The sequence below is a fragment of the Centroberyx affinis genome, unplaced genomic scaffold, assembly GCF_046629955.1.
Source record: "Centroberyx affinis isolate AG114_WGS23_722 - 3 ecotype Tasmania unplaced genomic scaffold, CSIRO-AGI_Caff_v1 ptg000580l_1, whole genome shotgun sequence".
Taxonomy (NCBI): domain Eukaryota; kingdom Metazoa; phylum Chordata; class Actinopteri; order Beryciformes; family Berycidae; genus Centroberyx; species Centroberyx affinis.
The window spans coordinates 64,280-79,619 of NW_027279220.1; the positions used below are offsets into that span (position 1 = coordinate 64,280).

A 15,340-nucleotide genomic window follows, 5' to 3' on the forward strand; every position below is an offset into this window, starting at 1 on the left:
GGTCTCTTGCGCTAATGCCTTTCACAAAAGTGAAAAAGAGAAACATTTGCATCGAGCCCCGCTCAGCATTGGCTTGCACGCAACAGCTTTGGGGCCCCGGATCCTTGTAAAAGAACGCGCTGGCCGGGAATCCAAGTAGCGAAAGTAAATAACCTGACAGGGATCGGTGTGGAGTAGTTGAACGCACACTACTAGGATGGCGTGAGCCAATATGACTGGATGTCCAACCAGCGTTCCACATTTGGTGTGCCGGTCTCTTGCGCTAATGCCTTTCACAAAAGTGAAAAAGAGAAACATTTGCATCGAGCCCCGCTCAGCATTGGCTTGCACGCAACAGCTTTGGGGCCCCGGATCCTTGTAAAAGAACGCGCTGGCCGGGAATCCAAGTAGCGAAAGTAAATAACCTGACAGGGATCGGTGTGGAGTAGTTGAACGCACACTACTAGGATGGCGTGAGCCAATATGACTGGATGTCCAACCAGCGTTCCACATTTGGTGTGCCGGTCTCTTGCGCTAATGCCTTTCACAAAAGTGAAAAAGAGAAACTTTTGCATCGAGCCCCGCTCAGCATTGGCTTGCACGCAACAGCTTTGGGGCCCCGGATCCTTGTAAAAGAACGCGCTGGCCGGGAATCCAAGTAGCGAAAGTAAATAACCCGACAGGGATCGGTGTGGCAGCGACAGAGGAGCGTCTCCCGTCGCTGGCTCGTTGGTCTAGGGGTATGATTCTCGCTTTGGGTGCGAGAGGTCCCGGGTTCAAATCCCGGACGAGCCCTCGCCAGTGTGAACTCTGTTGGCCTGTGTCCTAGTCTTTGGTTGGTCTGTTTAAACCAGCGGTCCGAGCGCCTGCAGGTTTTCCTTCCGACCAAAGACTACACCCGGTGATTTCACTGGTTCGCTGCTCCCTTTCCGGTTGAAGGCGTGCTAACCAATGAAGTCATCGTGCCAGTACTCTACGGCCTCTTGCTCTAATGCTTTTCGCAAAAGTAACAAAGCCTTCTCCTCAACTGCTGCGTTTAACTTGCCAAATTTTAGCCCTGGGGCACTTATAAACGAATGCACTGGCCGGGAATCGAACCCGGGTCAACTGCTTGGGAAGCAGCTATGCTTTCCACTATACCACCAGTGCTCACACGCTTTGCCGGCTCGCTTGAGTGCTTACAAACCGTACAGTATCTGGGTGGGTTTGTACTGGGCTGTTTAAATGTTTCGCCCATCAGCATGTGAACATATTGCTTCGGCGGGAAATGAAGCCGGCCTCCGGTTTCAAGGCAGAGGAGCGCCACCGGTCGCTGGCTCGTTGGTCTAGGGGTATGATTCTCGCTTTGGGTGCGAGAGGTCCCGGGTTCAAATCCCGGACGAGCCCTTGCCCGTGTGAGCTCTGTAGGTCTGCGTCCTACTCTTTGGTCGCTCTGTTTCAACCAGAATCCCACTTCTGCCACCTGAGCGCAGCGCCTTTGATCGCTCGGCCATCCTCCCAGCTCCTTCTGCTCAAGCTGTTGCTGATGTGCTTTTATAAACTTCTCTGATGAAGCCAGCCTCCGTTTACGAACTTGAGGAGCCCGTCCCCTGGCTGGCTCGTTGGTCTAGGGGAATGATTCTCGCTTCGGGTGCGAGAGGTCCCGGGTTCAAATCCCGGACGAGCCCTTGTCAGCCAGAGATTTGCAAATCCGTGCTCTGCTGTTTGGCAGGTCCGTTTAAACAAAGGGATCTTTGCTAAACCGAGGCGCTCTTGCCAAAGTAAATAACCTGACAGGGATCGGTGTGGAGTAGTTGAACGCACACTACTAGGATGGCGTGAGCCAATATGACTGGATGTCCAACCAGCGTTCCACATTTGGTGTGCCGGTCTCTTGCGCTAATGCCTTTCACAAAAGTGAAAAAGAGAAACATTTGCATCGAGCCCCGCTCAGCATTGGCTTGCACGCAACAGCTTTGGGGCCCCGGACCCTTGTAAAAGAACGCGCTGGCCGGGAATCCAAGTAGCGAAAGTAAATAACCTGACAGGGATCGGTGTGGAGTAGTTGAACGCACACTACTAGGATGGCGTGAGCCAATATGACTGGATGTCCAACCAGCGTTCCACATTTGGTGTGCCGGTCTCTTGCGCTAATGCCTTTCACAAAAGTGAAAAAGAGAAACTTTTGCATCGAGCCCCGCTCAGCATTGGCTTGCACGCAACAGCTTTGGGGCCCCGGATCCTTGTAAAAGAACGCGCTGGCCGGGAATCCAAGTAGCGAAAGTAAATAACCTGACAGGGATCGGTGTGGAGTAGTTGAACGCACACTACTAGGATGGCGTGAGCCAATATGACTGGATGTCCAACCAGCGTTCCACATTTGGTGTGCCGGTCTCTTGCGCTAATGCCTTTCACAAAAGTGAAAAAGAGAAACATTTGCATCGAGCCCCGCTCAGCATTGGCTTGCACGCAACAGCTTTGGGGCCCCGGATCCTTGTAAAAGAACGCGCTGGCCGGGAATCCAAGTAGCGAAAGTAAATAACCTGACAGGGATCGGTGTGGAGTAGTTGAACGCACACTACTAGGATGGCGTGAGCCAATATGACTGGATGTCCAACCAGCGTTCCACATTTGGTGTGCCGGTCTCTTGCGCTAATGCCTTTCACAAAAGTGAAAAAGAGAAACATTTGCATCGAGCCCCGCTCAGCATTGGCTTGCACGCAACAGCTTTGGGGCCCCGGATCCTTGTAAAAGAACGCGCTGGCCGGGAATCCAAGTAGCGAAAGTAAATAACCTGACAGGGATCGGTGTGGAGTAGTTGAACGCACACTACTAGGATGGCGTGAGCCAATATGACTGGATGTCCAACCAGCGTTCCACATTTGGTGTGCCGGTCTCTTGCGCTAATGCCTTTCACAAAAGTGAAAAAGAGAAACTTTTGCATCGAGCCCCGCTCAGCATTGGCTTGCACGCAACAGCTTTGGGGCCCCGGATCCTTGTAAAAGAACGCGCTGGCCGGGAATCCAAGTAGCGAAAGTAAATAACCCGACAGGGATCGGTGTGGCAGCGACAGAGGAGCGTCTCCCGTCGCTGGCTCGTTGGTCTAGGGGTATGATTCTCGCTTTGGGTGCGAGAGGTCCCGGGTTCAAATCCCGGACGAGCCCTCGCCAGTGTGAACTCTGTTGGCCTGTGTCCTAGTCTTTGGTTGGTCTGTTTAAACCAGCGGTCCGAGCGCCTGCAGGTTTTCCTTCCGACCAAAGACTACACCCGGTGATTTCACTGGTTCGCTGCTCCCTTTCCGGTTGAAGGCGTGCTAACCAATGAAGTCATCGTGCCAGTACTCTACGGCCTCTTGCTCTAATGCTTTTCGCAAAAGTAACAAAGCCTTCTCCTCAACTGCTGCGTTTAACTTGCCAAATTTTAGCCCTGGGGCACTTATAAACGAATGCACTGGCCGGGAATCGAACCCGGGTCAACTGCTTGGGAAGCAGCTATGCTTTCCACTATACCACCAGTGCTCACACGCTTTGCCGGCTCGCTTGAGTGCTTACAAACCGTACAGTATCTGGGTGGGTTTGTACTGGGCTGTTTAAATGTTTCGCCCATCAGCATGTGAACATATTGCTTCGGCGGGAAATGAAGCCGGCCTCCGGTTTCAAGGCAGAGGAGCGCCACCGGTCGCTGGCTCGTTGGTCTAGGGGTATGATTCTCGCTTTGGGTGCGAGAGGTCCCGGGTTCAAATCCCGGACGAGCCCTTGCCCGTGTGAGCTCTGTAGGTCTGCGTCCTACTCTTTGGTCGCTCTGTTTCAACCAGAATCCCACTTCTGCCACCTGAGCGCAGCGCCTTTGATCGCTCGGCCATCCTCCCAGCTCCTTCTGCTCAAGCTGTTGCTGATGTGCTTTTATAAACTTCTCTGATGAAGCCAGCCTCCGTTTACGAACTTGAGGAGCCCGTCCCCTGGCTGGCTCGTTGGTCTAGGGGAATGATTCTCGCTTCGGGTGCGAGAGGTCCCGGGTTCAAATCCCGGACGAGCCCTTGTCAGCCAGAGATTTGCAAATCCGTGCTCTGCTGTTTGGCAGGTCCGTTTAAACAAAGGGATCTTTGCTAAACCGAGGCGCTCTTGCCAAAGTAAATAACCTGACAGGGATCGGTGTGGAGTAGTTGAACGCACACTACTAGGATGGCGTAAGCCAATATGACTGGATGTCCAACCAGCGTTCCACATTTGGTGTGCCGGTCTCTTGCGCTAATGCCTTTCACAAAAGTGAAAAAGAGAAACATTTGCATCGAGCCCCGCTCAGCATTGGCTTGCACGCAACAGCTTTGGGGCCCCGGACCCTTGTAAAAGAACGCGCTGGCCGGGAATCCAAGTAGCGAAAGTAAATAACCTGACAGGGATCGGTGTGGAGTAGTTGAACGCACACTACTAGGATGGCGTGAGCCAATATGACTGGATGTCCAACCAGCGTTCCACATTTGGTGTGCCGGTCTCTTGCGCTAATGCCTTTCACAAAAGTGAAAAAGAGAAACTTTTGCATCGAGCCCCGCTCAGCATTGGCTTGCACGCAACAGCTTTGGGGCCCCGGATCCTTGTAAAAGAACGCGCTGGCCGGGAATCCAAGTAGCGAAAGTAAATAACCCGACAGGGATCGGTGTGGCAGCGACAGAGGAGCGTCTCCCGTCGCTGGCTCGTTGGTCTAGGGGTATGATTCTCGCTTTGGGTGCGAGAGGTCCCGGGTTCAAATCCCGGACGAGCCCTCGCCAGTGTGAACTCTGTTGGCCTGTGTCCTAGTCTTTGGTTGGTCTGTTTAAACCAGCGGTCCGAGCGCCTGCAGGTTTTCCTTCCGACCAAAGACTACACCCGGTGATTTCACTGGTTCGCTGCTCCCTTTCCGGTTGAAGGCGTGCTAACCAATGAAGTCATCGTGCCAGTACTCTACGGCCTCTTGCTCTAATGCTTTTCGCAAAAGTAACAAAGCCTTCTCCTCAACTGCTGCGTTTAACTTGCCAAATTTTAGCCCTGGGGCACTTATAAACGAATGCACTGGCCGGGAATCGAACCCGGGTCAACTGCTTGGGAAGCAGCTATGCTTTCCACTATACCACCAGTGCTCACACGCTTTGCCGGCTCGCTTGAGTGCTTACAAACCGTACAGTATCTGGGTGGGTTTGTACTGGGCTGTTTAAATGTTTCGCCCATCAGCATGTGAACATATTGCTTCGGCGGGAAATGAAGCCGGCCTCCGGTTTCAAGGCAGAGGAGCGCCACCGGTCGCTGGCTCGTTGGTCTAGGGGTATGATTCTCGCTTTGGGTGCGAGAGGTCCCGGGTTCAAATCCCGGACGAGCCCTTGCCCGTGTGAGCTCTGTAGGTCTGCGTCCTACTCTTTGGTCGCTCTGTTTCAACCAGAATCCCACTTCTGCCACCTGAGCGCAGCGCCTTTGATCGCTCGGCCATCCTCCCAGCTCCTTCTGCTCAAGCTGTTGCTGATGTGCTTTTATAAACTTCTCTGATGAAGCCAGCCTCCGTTTACGAACTTGAGGAGCCCGTCCCCTGGCTGGCTCGTTGGTCTAGGGGAATGATTCTCGCTTCGGGTGCGAGAGGTCCCGGGTTCAAATCCCGGACGAGCCCTTGTCAGCCAGAGATTTGCAAATCCGTGCTCTGCTGTTTGGCAGGTCCGTTTAAACAAAGGGATCTTTGCTAAACCGAGGCGCTCTTGCCAAAGTAAATAACCTGACAGGGATCGGTGTGGAGTAGTTGAACGCACACTACTAGGATGGCGTGAGCCAATATGACTGGATGTCCAACCAGCGTTCCACATTTGGTGTGCCGGTCTCTTGCGCTAATGCCTTTCACAAAAGTGAAAAAGAGAAACATTTGCATCGAGCCCCGCTCAGCATTGGCTTGCACGCAACAGCTTTGGGGCCCCGGACCCTTGTAAAAGAACGCGCTGGCCGGGAATCCAAGTAGCGAAAGTAAATAACCTGACAGGGATCGGTGTGGAGTAGTTGAACGCACACTACTAGGATGGCGTGAGCCAATATGACTGGATGTCCAACCAGCGTTCCACATTTGGTGTGCCGGTCTCTTGCGCTAATGCCTTTCACAAAAGTGAAAAAGAGAAACTTTTGCATCGAGCCCCGCTCAGCATTGGCTTGCACGCAACAGCTTTGGGGCCCCGGATCCTTGTAAAAGAACGCGCTGGCCGGGAATCCAAGTAGCGAAAGTAAATAACCTGACAGGGATCGGTGTGGAGTAGTTGAACGCACACTACTAGGATGGCGTGAGCCAATATGACTGGATGTCCAACCAGCGTTCCACATTTGGTGTGCCGGTCTCTTGCGCTAATGCCTTTCACAAAAGTGAAAAAGAGAAACATTTGCATCGAGCCCCGCTCAGCATTGGCTTGCACGCAACAGCTTTGGGGCCCCGGATCCTTGTAAAAGAACGCGCTGGCCGGGAATCCAAGTAGCGAAAGTAAATAACCTGACAGGGATCGGTGTGGAGTAGTTGAACGCACACTACTAGGATGGCGTGAGCCAATATGACTGGATGTCCAACCAGCGTTCCACATTTGGTGTGCCGGTCTCTTGCGCTAATGCCTTTCACAAAAGTGAAAAAGAGAAACATTTGCATCGAGCCCCGCTCAGCATTGGCTTGCACGCAACAGCTTTGGGGCCCCGGATCCTTGTAAAAGAACGCGCTGGCCGGGAATCCAAGTAGCGAAAGTAAATAACCTGACAGGGATCGGTGTGGAGTAGTTGAACGCACACTACTAGGATGGCGTGAGCCAATATGACTGGATGTCCAACCAGCGTTCCACATTTGGTGTGCCGGTCTCTTGCGCTAATGCCTTTCACAAAAGTGAAAAAGAGAAACATTTGCATCGAGCCCCGCTCAGCATTGGCTTGCACGCAACAGCTTTGGGGCCCCGGATCCTTGTAAAAGAACGCGCTGGCCGGGAATCCAAGTAGCGAAAGTAAATAACCCGACAGGGATCGGTGTGGCAGCGACAGAGGAGCGTCTCCCGTCGCTGGCTTGTTGGTCTAGGGGTATGATTCTCGCTTTGGGTGCGAGAGGTCCCGGGTTCAAATCCCGGACGAGCCCTCGCCAGTGTGAACTCTGTTGGCCTGTGTCCTAGTCTTTGGTTGGTCTGTTTAAACCAGCGGTCCGAGCGCCTGCAGGTTTTCCTTCCGACCAAAGACTACACCCGGTGATTTCACTGGTTCGCTGCTCCCTTTCCGGTTGAAGGCGTGCTAACCAATGAAGTCATCGTGCCAGTACTCTACGGCCTCTTGCTCTAATGCTTTTCGCAAAAGTAACAAAGCCTTCTCCTCAACTGCTGCGTTTAACTTGCCAAATTTTAGCCCTGGGGCACTTATAAACGAATGCACTGGCCGGGAATCGAACCCGGGTCAACTGCTTGGGAAGCAGCTATGCTTTCCACTATACCACCAGTGCTCACACGCTTTGCCGGCTCGCTTGAGTGCTTACAAACCGTACAGTATCTGGGTGGGTTTGTACTGGGCTGTTTAAATGTTTCGCCCATCAGCATGTGAACATATTGCTTCGGCGGGAAATGAAGCCGGCCTCCGGTTTCAAGGCAGAGGAGCGCCACCGGTCGCTGGCTCGTTGGTCTAGGGGTATGATTCTCGCTTTGGGTGCGAGAGGTCCCGGGTTCAAATCCCGGACGAGCCCTTGCCCGTGTGAGCTCTGTAGGTCTGCGTCCTACTCTTTGGTCGCTCTGTTTCAACCAGAATCCCACTTCTGCCACCTGAGCGCAGCGCCTTTGATCGCTCGGCCATCCTCCCAGCTCCTTCTGCTCAAGCTGTTGCTGATGTGCTTTTATAAACTTCTCTGATGAAGCCAGCCTCCGTTTACGAACTTGAGGAGCCCGTCCCCTGGCTGGCTCGTTGGTCTAGGGGAATGATTCTCGCTTCGGGTGCGAGAGGTCCCGGGTTCAAATCCCGGACGAGTCCTTGTCAGCCAGAGATTTGCAAATCCGTGCTCTGCTGTTTGGCAGGTCCGTTTAAACAAAGGGATCTTTGCTAAACCGAGGCGCTCTTGCCAAAGTAAATAACCTGACAGGGATCGGTGTGGAGTAGTTGAACGCACACTACTAGGATGGCGTGAGCCAATATGACTGGATGTCCAACCAGCGTTCCACATTTGGTGTGCCGGTCTCTTGCGCTAATGCCTTTCACAAAAGTGAAAAAGAGAAACATTTGCATCGAGCCCCGCTCAGCATTGGCTTGCACGCAACAGCTTTGGGGCCCCGGATCCTTGTAAAAGAACGCGCTGGCCGGGAATCCAAGTAGCGAAAGTAAATAACCTGACAGGGATCGGTGTGGAGTAGTTGAACGCACACTACTAGGATGGCGTGAGCCAATATGACTGGATGTCCAACCAGCGTTCCACATTTGGTGTGCCGGTCTCTTGCGCTAATGCCTTTCACAAAAGTGAAAAAGAGAAACATTTGCATCGAGCCCCGCTCAGCATTGGCTTGCACGCAACAGCTTTGGGGCCCCGGATCCTTGTAAAAGAACGCGCTGGCCGGGAATCCAAGTAGCGAAAGTAAATAACCCGACAGGGATCGGTGTGGCAGCGACAGAGGAGCGTCTCCCGTCGCTGGCTCGTTGGTCTAGGGGTATGATTCTCGCTTTGGGTGCGAGAGGTCCCGGGTTCAAATCCCGGACGAGCCCTCGCCAGTGTGAACTCTGGTGGCCTGTGTCCTAGTCTTTGGTTGGTCTGTTTAAACCAGCGGTCCGAGCGCCTGCAGGTTTTCCTTCCGACCAAAGACTACACCCGGTGATTTCACTGGTTCGCTGCTCCCTTTCCGGTTGAAGGCGTGCTAACCAATGAAGTCATCGTGCCAGTACTCTACGGCCTCTTGCTCTAATGCTTGTCGCAAAAGTAACAAAGCCTTCTCCTCAACTGCTGCGTTTAACTTGCCAAATTTTAGCCCTGGGGCACTTATAAACGAATGCACTGGCCGGGAATCGAACCCGGGTCAACTGCTTGGGAAGGAGCTATGCTTTCCACTATACCACCAGTGCTCACACGCTTTGCCGGCTCGCTTGAGTGCTTACAAACCGTACAGTATCTGGGTGGGTTTGTACTGGGCTGTTTAAATGTTTCGCCCATCAGCATGTGAACATATTGCTTCGGCGGGAAATGAAGCCGGCCTCCGGTTTCAAGGCAGAGGAGCGCCACCGGTCGCTGGCTCGTTGGTCTAGGGGTATGATTCTCGCTTTGGGTGCGAGAGGTCCCGGGTTCAAATCCCGGACGAGCCCTTGCCCGTGTGAGCTCTGTAGGTCTGCGTCCTACTCTTTGGTCGCTCTGTTTCAACCAGAATCCCACTTCTGCCACCTGAGCGCAGCGCCTTTGATCGCTCGGCCATCCTCCCAGCTCCTTCTGCTCAAGCTGTTGCTGATGTGCTTTTATAAACTTCTCTGATGAAGCCAGCCTCCGTTTACGAACTTGAGGAGCCCGTCCCCTGGCTGGCTCGTTGGTCTAGGGGAATGATTCTCGCTTCGGGTGCGAGAGGTCCCGGGTTCAAATCCCGGACGAGCCCTTGTCAGCCAGAGATTTGCAAATCCGTGCTCTGCTGTTTGGCAGGTCCGTTTAAACAAAGGGATCTTTGCTAAACCGAGGCGCTCTTGCCAAAGTAAATAACCTGACAGGGATCGGTGTGGAGTAGTTGAACGCACACTACTAGGATGGCGTGAGCCAATATGACTGGATGTCCAACCAGCGTTCCACATTTGGTGTGCCGGTCTCTTGCGCTAATGCCTTTCACAAAAGTGAAAAAGAGAAACATTTGCATCGAGCCCCGCTCAGCATTGGCTTGCACGCAACAGCTTTGGGGCCCCGGACCCTTGTAAAAGAACGCGCTGGCCGGGAATCCAAGTAGCGAAAGTAAATAACCTGACAGGGATCGGTGTGGAGTAGTTGAACGCACACTACTAGGATGGCGTGAGCCAATATGACTGGATGTCCAACCAGCGTTCCACATTTGGTGTGCCGGTCTCTTGCGCTAATGCCTTTCACAAAAGTGAAAAAGAGAAACTTTTGCATCGAGCCCCGCTCAGCATTGGCTTGCACGCAACAGCTTTGGGGCCCCGGATCCTTGTAAAAGAACGCGCTGGCCGGGAATCCAAGTAGCGAAAGTAAATAACCTGACAGGGATCGGTGTGGAGTAGTTGAACGCACACTACTAGGATGGCGTGAGCCAATATGACTGGATGTCCAACCAGCGTTCCACATTTGGTGTGCCGGTCTCTTGCGCTAATGCCTTTCACAAAAGTGAAAAAGAGAAACATTTGCATCGAGCCCCGCTCAGCATTGGCTTGCACGCAACAGCTTTGGGGCCCCGGATCCTTGTAAAAGAACGCGCTGGCCGGGAATCCAAGTAGCGAAAGTAAATAACCTGACAGGGATCGGTGTGGAGTAGTTGAACGCACACTACTAGGATGGCGTGAGCCAATATGACTGGATGTCCAACCAGCGTTCCACATTTGGTGTGCCGGTCTCTTGCGCTAATGCCTTTCACAAAAGTGAAAAAGAGAAACATTTGCATCGAGCCCCGCTCAGCATTGGCTTGCACGCAACAGCTTTGGGGCCCCGGATCCTTGTAAAAGAACGCGCTGGCCGGGAATCCAAGTAGCGAAAGTAAATAACCTGACAGGGATCGGTGTGGAGTAGTTGAACGCACACTACTAGGATGGCGTGAGCCAATATGACTGGATGTCCAACCAGCGTTCCACATTTGGTGTGCCGGTCTCTTGCGCTAATGCCTTTCACAAAAGTGAAAAAGAGAAACATTTGCATCGAGCCCCGCTCAGCATTGGCTTGCACGCAACAGCTTTGGGGCCCCGGATCCTTGTAAAAGAACGCGCTGGCCGGGAATCCAAGTAGCGAAAGTAAATAACCCGACAGGGATCGGTGTGGCAGCGACAGAGGAGCGTCTCCCGTCGCTGGCTCGTTGGTCTAGGGGTATGATTCTCGCTTTGGGTGCGAGAGGTCCCGGGTTCAAATCCCGGACGAGCCCTCGCCAGTGTGAACTCTGTTGGCCTGTGTCCTAGTCTTTGGTTGGTCTGTTTAAACCAGCGGTCCGAGCGCCTGCAGGTTTTCCTTCCGACCAAAGACTACACCCGGTGATTTCACTGGTTCGCTGCTCCCTTTCCGGTTGAAGGCGTGCTAACCAATGAAGTCATCGTGCCAGTACTCTACGGCCTCTTGCTCTAATGCTTTTCGCAAAAGTAACAAAGCCTTCTCCTCAACTGCTGCGTTTAATTTGCCAAATTTTAGCCCTGGGGCACTTATAAACGAATGCACTGGCCGGGAATCGAACCCGGGTCAACTGCTTGGGAAGCAGCTATGCTTTCCACTATACCACCAGTGCTCACACGCTTTGCCGGCTCGCTTGAGTGCTTACAAACCGTACAGTATCTGGGTGGGTTTGTACTGGGCTGTTTAAATGTTTCGCCCATCAGCATGTGAACATATTGCTTCGGCGGGAAATGAAGCCGGCCTCCGGTTTCAAGGCAGAGGAGCGCCACCGGTCGCTGGCTCGTTGGTCTAGGGGTATGATTCTCGCTTTGGGTGCGAGAGGTCCCGGGTTCAAATCCCGGACGAGCCCTTGCCCGTGTGAGCTCTGTAGGTCTGCGTCCTACTCTTTGGTCGCTCTGTTTCAACCAGAATCCCACTTCTGCCACCTGAGCGCAGCGCCTTTGATCGCTCGGCCATCCTCCCAGCTCCTTCTGCTCAAGCTGTTGCTGATGTGCTTTTATAAACTTCTCTGATGAAGCCAGCCTCCGTTTACGAACTTGAGGAGCCCGTCCCCTGGCTGGCTCGTTGGTCTAGGGGAATGATTCTCGCTTCGGGTGCGAGAGGTCCCGGGTTCAAATCCCGGACGAGCCCTTGTCAGCCAGAGATTTGCAAATCCGTGCTCTGCTGTTTGGCAGGTCCGTTTAAACAAAGGGATCTTTGCTAAACCGAGGCGCTCTTGCCAAAGTAAATAACCTGACAGGGATCGGTGTGGAGTAGTTGAACGCACACTACTAGGATGGCGTGAGCCAATATGACTGGATGTCCAACCAGCGTTCCACATTTGGTGTGCCGGTCTCTTGCGCTAATGCCTTTCACAAAAGTGAAAAAGAGAAACATTTGCATCGAGCCCCGCTCAGCATTGGCTTGCACGCAACAGCTTTGGGGCCCCGGATCCTTGTAAAAGAACGCGCTGGCCGGGAATCCAAGTAGCGAAAGTAAATAACCTGACAGGGATCGGTGTGGAGTAGTTGAACGCACACTACTAGGATGGCGTGAGCCAATATGACTGGATGTCCAACCAGCGTTCCACATTTGGTGTGCCGGTCTCTTGCGCTAATGCCTTTCACAAAAGTGAAAAAGAGAAACATTTGCATCGAGCCCCGCTCAGCATTGGCTTGCACGCAACAGCTTTGGGGCCCCGGATCCTTGTAAAAGAACGCGCTGGCCGGGAATCCAAGTAGCGAAAGTAAATAACCTGACAGGGATCGGTGTGGAGTAGTTGAACGCACACTACTAGGATGGCGTGAGCCAATATGACTGGATGTCCAACCAGCGTTCCACATTTGGTGTGCCGGTCTCTTGCGCTAATGCCTTTCACAAAAGTGAAAAAGAGAAACATTTGCATCGAGCCCCGCTCAGCATTGGCTTGCACGCAACAGCTTTGGGGCCCCGGATCCTTGTAAAAGAACGCGCTGGCCGGGAATCCAAGTAGCGAAAGTAAATAACTCGACAGGGATCGGTGTGGCAGCGACAGAGGAGCGTCTCCCGTCGCTGGCTCGTTGGTCTAGGGGTATGATTCTCGCTTTGGGTGCGAGAGGTCCCGGGTTCAAATCCCGGACGAGCCCTCGCCAGTGTGAACTCTGTTGGCCTGTGTCCTAGTCTTTGGTTGGTCTGTTTAAACCAGCGGTCCGAGCGCCTGCAGGTTTTCCTTCCGACCAAAGACTACACCCGGTGATTTCACTGGTTCGCTGCTCCCTTTCCGGTTGAAGGCGTGCTAACCAATGAAGTCATCGTGCCAGTACTCTACGGCCTCTTGCTCTAATGCTTTTCGCAAAAGTAACAAAGCCTTCTCCTCAACTGCTGCGTTTAACTTGCCAAATTTTAGCCCTGGGGCACTTATAAACGAATGCACTGGCCGGGAATCGAACCCGGGTCAACTGCTTGGGAAGCAGCTATGCTTTCCACTATACCACCAGTGCTCACACGCTTTGCCGGCTCGCTTGAGTGCTTACAAACCGTACAGTATCTGGGTGGGTTTGTACTGGGCTGTTTAAATGTTTCGCCCATCAGCATGTGAACATATTGCTTCGGCGGGAAATGAAGCCGGCCTCCGGTTTCAAGGCAGAGGAGCGCCACCGGTCGCTGGCTCGTTGGTCTAGGGGTATGATTCTCGCTTTGGGTGCGAGAGGTCCCGGGTTCAAATCCCGGACGAGCCCTTGCCCGTGTGAGCTCTGTAGGTCTGCGTCCTACTCTTTGGTCGCTCTGTTTCAACCAGAATCCCACTTCTGCCACCTGAGCGCAGCGCCTTTGATCGCTCGGCCATCCTCCCAGCTCCTTCTGCTCAAGCTGTTGCTGATGTGCTTTTATAAACTTCTCTGATGAAGCCAGCCTCCGTTTACGAACTTGAGGAGCCCGTCCCCTGGCTGGCTCGTTGGTCTAGGGGAATGATTCTCGCTTCGGGTGCGAGAGGTCCCGGGTTCAAATCCCGGACGAGCCCTTGTCAGCCAGAGATTTGCAAATCCGTGCTCTGCTGTTTGGCAGGTCCGTTTAAACAAAGGGATCTTTGCTAAACCGAGGCGCTCTTGCCAAAGTAAATAACCTGACAGGGATCGGTGTGGAGTAGTTGAACGCACACTACTAGGATGGCGTGAGCCAATATGACTGGATGTCCAACCAGCGTTCCACATTTGGTGTGCCGGTCTCTTGCGCTAATGCCTTTCACAAAAGTGAAAAAGAGAAACATTTGCATCGAGCCCCGCTCAGCATTGGCTTGCACGCAACAGCTTTGGGGCCCCGGATCCTTGTAAAAGAACGCGCTGGCCGGGAATCCAAGTAGCGAAAGTAAATAACCTGACAGGGATCGGTGTGGAGTAGTTGAACGCACACTACTAGGATGGCGTGAGCCAATATGACTGGATGTCCAACCAGCGTTCCACATTTGGTGTGCCGGTCTCTTGCGCTAATGCCTTTCACAAAAGTGAAAAAGAGAAACATTTGCATCGAGCCCCGCTCAGCATTGGCTTGCACGCAACAGCTTTGGGGCCCCGGATCCTTGTAAAAGAACGCGCTGGCCGGGAATCCAAGTAGCGAAAGTAAATAACCTGACAGGGATCGGTGTGGAGTAGTTGAACGCACACTACTAGGATGGCGTGAGCCAATATGACTGGATGTCCAACCAGCGTTCCACATTTGGTGTGCCGGTCTCTTGCGCTAATGCCTTTCACAAAAGTGAAAAAGAGAAACATTTGCATCGAGCCCCGCTCAGCATTGGCTTGCACGCAACAGCTTTGGGGCCCCCGATCCTTGTAAAAGAACGCGCTGGCCGGGAATCCAAGTAGCGAAAGTAAATAACCTGACAGGGATCGGTGTGGAGTAGTTGAACGCACACTACTAGGATGGCGTGAGCCAATATGACTGGATGTCCAACCAGCGTTCCACATTTGGTGTGCCGGTCTCTTGCGCTAATGCCTTTCACAAAAGTGAAAAAGAGAAACATTTGCATCGAGCCCCGCTCAGCATTGGCTTGCACGCAACAGCTTTGGGGCCCCGGATCCTTGTAAAAGAACGCGCTGGCCGGGAATCCAAGTAGCGAAAGTAAATAACCCGACAGGGATCGGTGTGGCAGCGACAGAGGAGCGTCTCCCGTCGCTGGCTCGTTGGTCTAGGGGTATGATTCTCGCTTTGGGTGCGAGAGGTCCCGGGTTCAAATCCCGGACGAGCCCTCGCCAGTGTGAACTCTGTTGGCCTGTGTCCTAGTCTTTGGTTGGTCTGTTTAAACCAGCGGTCCGAGCGCCTGCAGGTTTTCCTTCCGACCAAAGACTACACCCGGTGATTTCACTGGTTCGCTGCTCCCTTTCCGGTTGAAGGCGTGCTAACCAATGAAGTCATCGTGCAAGTACTCTACGGCCTCTTGCTCTAATGCTTTTCGCAAAAGTAACAAAGCCTTCTCCTCAACTGCTGCGTTTAATTTGCCAAATTTTAGCCCTGGGGCACTTATAAACGAATGCACTGGCCGGGAATCGAACCCGGGTCAACTGCTTGGGAAGCAGCTATGCTTTCCACTATACCACCAGTGCTCACACGCTTTGCCGGCTCGCTTGAGTGCTTACAA

At 53.2% G+C, this 15,340-nt stretch overlaps 30 non-coding genes across 30 annotated transcripts; 22 read left to right on the forward strand and 8 right to left on the reverse strand.

The window, feature by feature from the left end:
* The first annotated feature begins 702 nt into the window (after positions 1-702).
* trnap-ugg (transfer RNA proline (anticodon UGG)) lies at positions 703-774 on the forward strand. The gene has a single exon. It is a non-coding gene; the product is annotated as a tRNA-Pro (tRNA).
* A 282-nt stretch (positions 775-1,056) lies between these two features.
* Positions 1,057-1,128, reverse strand: trnag-ccc (transfer RNA glycine (anticodon CCC)). The gene has a single exon. It is a non-coding gene; the product is annotated as a tRNA-Gly (tRNA).
* A 165-nt stretch (positions 1,129-1,293) lies between these two features.
* On the forward strand, positions 1,294-1,365 carry trnap-ugg (transfer RNA proline (anticodon UGG)). The gene has a single exon. It is a non-coding gene; the product is annotated as a tRNA-Pro (tRNA).
* A 209-nt stretch (positions 1,366-1,574) lies between these two features.
* Positions 1,575-1,646, forward strand: trnap-cgg (transfer RNA proline (anticodon CGG)). Its single transcript has one exon. It is a non-coding gene; the product is annotated as a tRNA-Pro (tRNA).
* A 1,404-nt stretch (positions 1,647-3,050) lies between these two features.
* Positions 3,051-3,122, forward strand: trnap-ugg (transfer RNA proline (anticodon UGG)). Its single transcript has one exon. It is a non-coding gene; the product is annotated as a tRNA-Pro (tRNA).
* Positions 3,123-3,404: 282 nt separating this feature from the next.
* trnag-ccc (transfer RNA glycine (anticodon CCC)) lies at positions 3,405-3,476 on the reverse strand. Its single transcript has one exon. It is a non-coding gene; the product is annotated as a tRNA-Gly (tRNA).
* Positions 3,477-3,641: 165 nt separating this feature from the next.
* On the forward strand, positions 3,642-3,713 carry trnap-ugg (transfer RNA proline (anticodon UGG)). Its single transcript has one exon. It is a non-coding gene; the product is annotated as a tRNA-Pro (tRNA).
* A 209-nt stretch (positions 3,714-3,922) lies between these two features.
* Positions 3,923-3,994, forward strand: trnap-cgg (transfer RNA proline (anticodon CGG)). The gene has a single exon. It is a non-coding gene; the product is annotated as a tRNA-Pro (tRNA).
* A 651-nt stretch (positions 3,995-4,645) lies between these two features.
* trnap-ugg (transfer RNA proline (anticodon UGG)) lies at positions 4,646-4,717 on the forward strand. The gene has a single exon. It is a non-coding gene; the product is annotated as a tRNA-Pro (tRNA).
* A 282-nt stretch (positions 4,718-4,999) lies between these two features.
* Positions 5,000-5,071, reverse strand: trnag-ccc (transfer RNA glycine (anticodon CCC)). The gene has a single exon. It is a non-coding gene; the product is annotated as a tRNA-Gly (tRNA).
* A 165-nt stretch (positions 5,072-5,236) lies between these two features.
* On the forward strand, positions 5,237-5,308 carry trnap-ugg (transfer RNA proline (anticodon UGG)). Its single transcript has one exon. It is a non-coding gene; the product is annotated as a tRNA-Pro (tRNA).
* A 209-nt stretch (positions 5,309-5,517) lies between these two features.
* Positions 5,518-5,589, forward strand: trnap-cgg (transfer RNA proline (anticodon CGG)). The gene has a single exon. It is a non-coding gene; the product is annotated as a tRNA-Pro (tRNA).
* A 1,404-nt stretch (positions 5,590-6,993) lies between these two features.
* trnap-ugg (transfer RNA proline (anticodon UGG)) lies at positions 6,994-7,065 on the forward strand. The gene has a single exon. It is a non-coding gene; the product is annotated as a tRNA-Pro (tRNA).
* A 282-nt stretch (positions 7,066-7,347) lies between these two features.
* trnag-ccc (transfer RNA glycine (anticodon CCC)) lies at positions 7,348-7,419 on the reverse strand. The gene has a single exon. It is a non-coding gene; the product is annotated as a tRNA-Gly (tRNA).
* Positions 7,420-7,584: 165 nt separating this feature from the next.
* Positions 7,585-7,656, forward strand: trnap-ugg (transfer RNA proline (anticodon UGG)). Its single transcript has one exon. It is a non-coding gene; the product is annotated as a tRNA-Pro (tRNA).
* Positions 7,657-7,865: 209 nt separating this feature from the next.
* trnap-cgg (transfer RNA proline (anticodon CGG)) lies at positions 7,866-7,937 on the forward strand. The gene has a single exon. It is a non-coding gene; the product is annotated as a tRNA-Pro (tRNA).
* A 651-nt stretch (positions 7,938-8,588) lies between these two features.
* On the forward strand, positions 8,589-8,660 carry trnap-ugg (transfer RNA proline (anticodon UGG)). The gene has a single exon. It is a non-coding gene; the product is annotated as a tRNA-Pro (tRNA).
* A 282-nt stretch (positions 8,661-8,942) lies between these two features.
* On the reverse strand, positions 8,943-9,014 carry trnag-ccc (transfer RNA glycine (anticodon CCC)). Its single transcript has one exon. It is a non-coding gene; the product is annotated as a tRNA-Gly (tRNA).
* A 165-nt stretch (positions 9,015-9,179) lies between these two features.
* On the forward strand, positions 9,180-9,251 carry trnap-ugg (transfer RNA proline (anticodon UGG)). Its single transcript has one exon. It is a non-coding gene; the product is annotated as a tRNA-Pro (tRNA).
* A 209-nt stretch (positions 9,252-9,460) lies between these two features.
* Positions 9,461-9,532, forward strand: trnap-cgg (transfer RNA proline (anticodon CGG)). Its single transcript has one exon. It is a non-coding gene; the product is annotated as a tRNA-Pro (tRNA).
* A 1,404-nt stretch (positions 9,533-10,936) lies between these two features.
* Positions 10,937-11,008, forward strand: trnap-ugg (transfer RNA proline (anticodon UGG)). Its single transcript has one exon. It is a non-coding gene; the product is annotated as a tRNA-Pro (tRNA).
* Positions 11,009-11,290: 282 nt separating this feature from the next.
* Positions 11,291-11,362, reverse strand: trnag-ccc (transfer RNA glycine (anticodon CCC)). Its single transcript has one exon. It is a non-coding gene; the product is annotated as a tRNA-Gly (tRNA).
* A 165-nt stretch (positions 11,363-11,527) lies between these two features.
* On the forward strand, positions 11,528-11,599 carry trnap-ugg (transfer RNA proline (anticodon UGG)). The gene has a single exon. It is a non-coding gene; the product is annotated as a tRNA-Pro (tRNA).
* Positions 11,600-11,808: 209 nt separating this feature from the next.
* Positions 11,809-11,880, forward strand: trnap-cgg (transfer RNA proline (anticodon CGG)). Its single transcript has one exon. It is a non-coding gene; the product is annotated as a tRNA-Pro (tRNA).
* Positions 11,881-12,782: 902 nt separating this feature from the next.
* Positions 12,783-12,854, forward strand: trnap-ugg (transfer RNA proline (anticodon UGG)). Its single transcript has one exon. It is a non-coding gene; the product is annotated as a tRNA-Pro (tRNA).
* Positions 12,855-13,136: 282 nt separating this feature from the next.
* On the reverse strand, positions 13,137-13,208 carry trnag-ccc (transfer RNA glycine (anticodon CCC)). Its single transcript has one exon. It is a non-coding gene; the product is annotated as a tRNA-Gly (tRNA).
* A 165-nt stretch (positions 13,209-13,373) lies between these two features.
* On the forward strand, positions 13,374-13,445 carry trnap-ugg (transfer RNA proline (anticodon UGG)). The gene has a single exon. It is a non-coding gene; the product is annotated as a tRNA-Pro (tRNA).
* Positions 13,446-13,654: 209 nt separating this feature from the next.
* Positions 13,655-13,726, forward strand: trnap-cgg (transfer RNA proline (anticodon CGG)). Its single transcript has one exon. It is a non-coding gene; the product is annotated as a tRNA-Pro (tRNA).
* A 1,153-nt stretch (positions 13,727-14,879) lies between these two features.
* On the forward strand, positions 14,880-14,951 carry trnap-ugg (transfer RNA proline (anticodon UGG)). The gene has a single exon. It is a non-coding gene; the product is annotated as a tRNA-Pro (tRNA).
* A 282-nt stretch (positions 14,952-15,233) lies between these two features.
* On the reverse strand, positions 15,234-15,305 carry trnag-ccc (transfer RNA glycine (anticodon CCC)). Its single transcript has one exon. It is a non-coding gene; the product is annotated as a tRNA-Gly (tRNA).
* Positions 15,306-15,340: the final 35 nt, after the last annotated feature.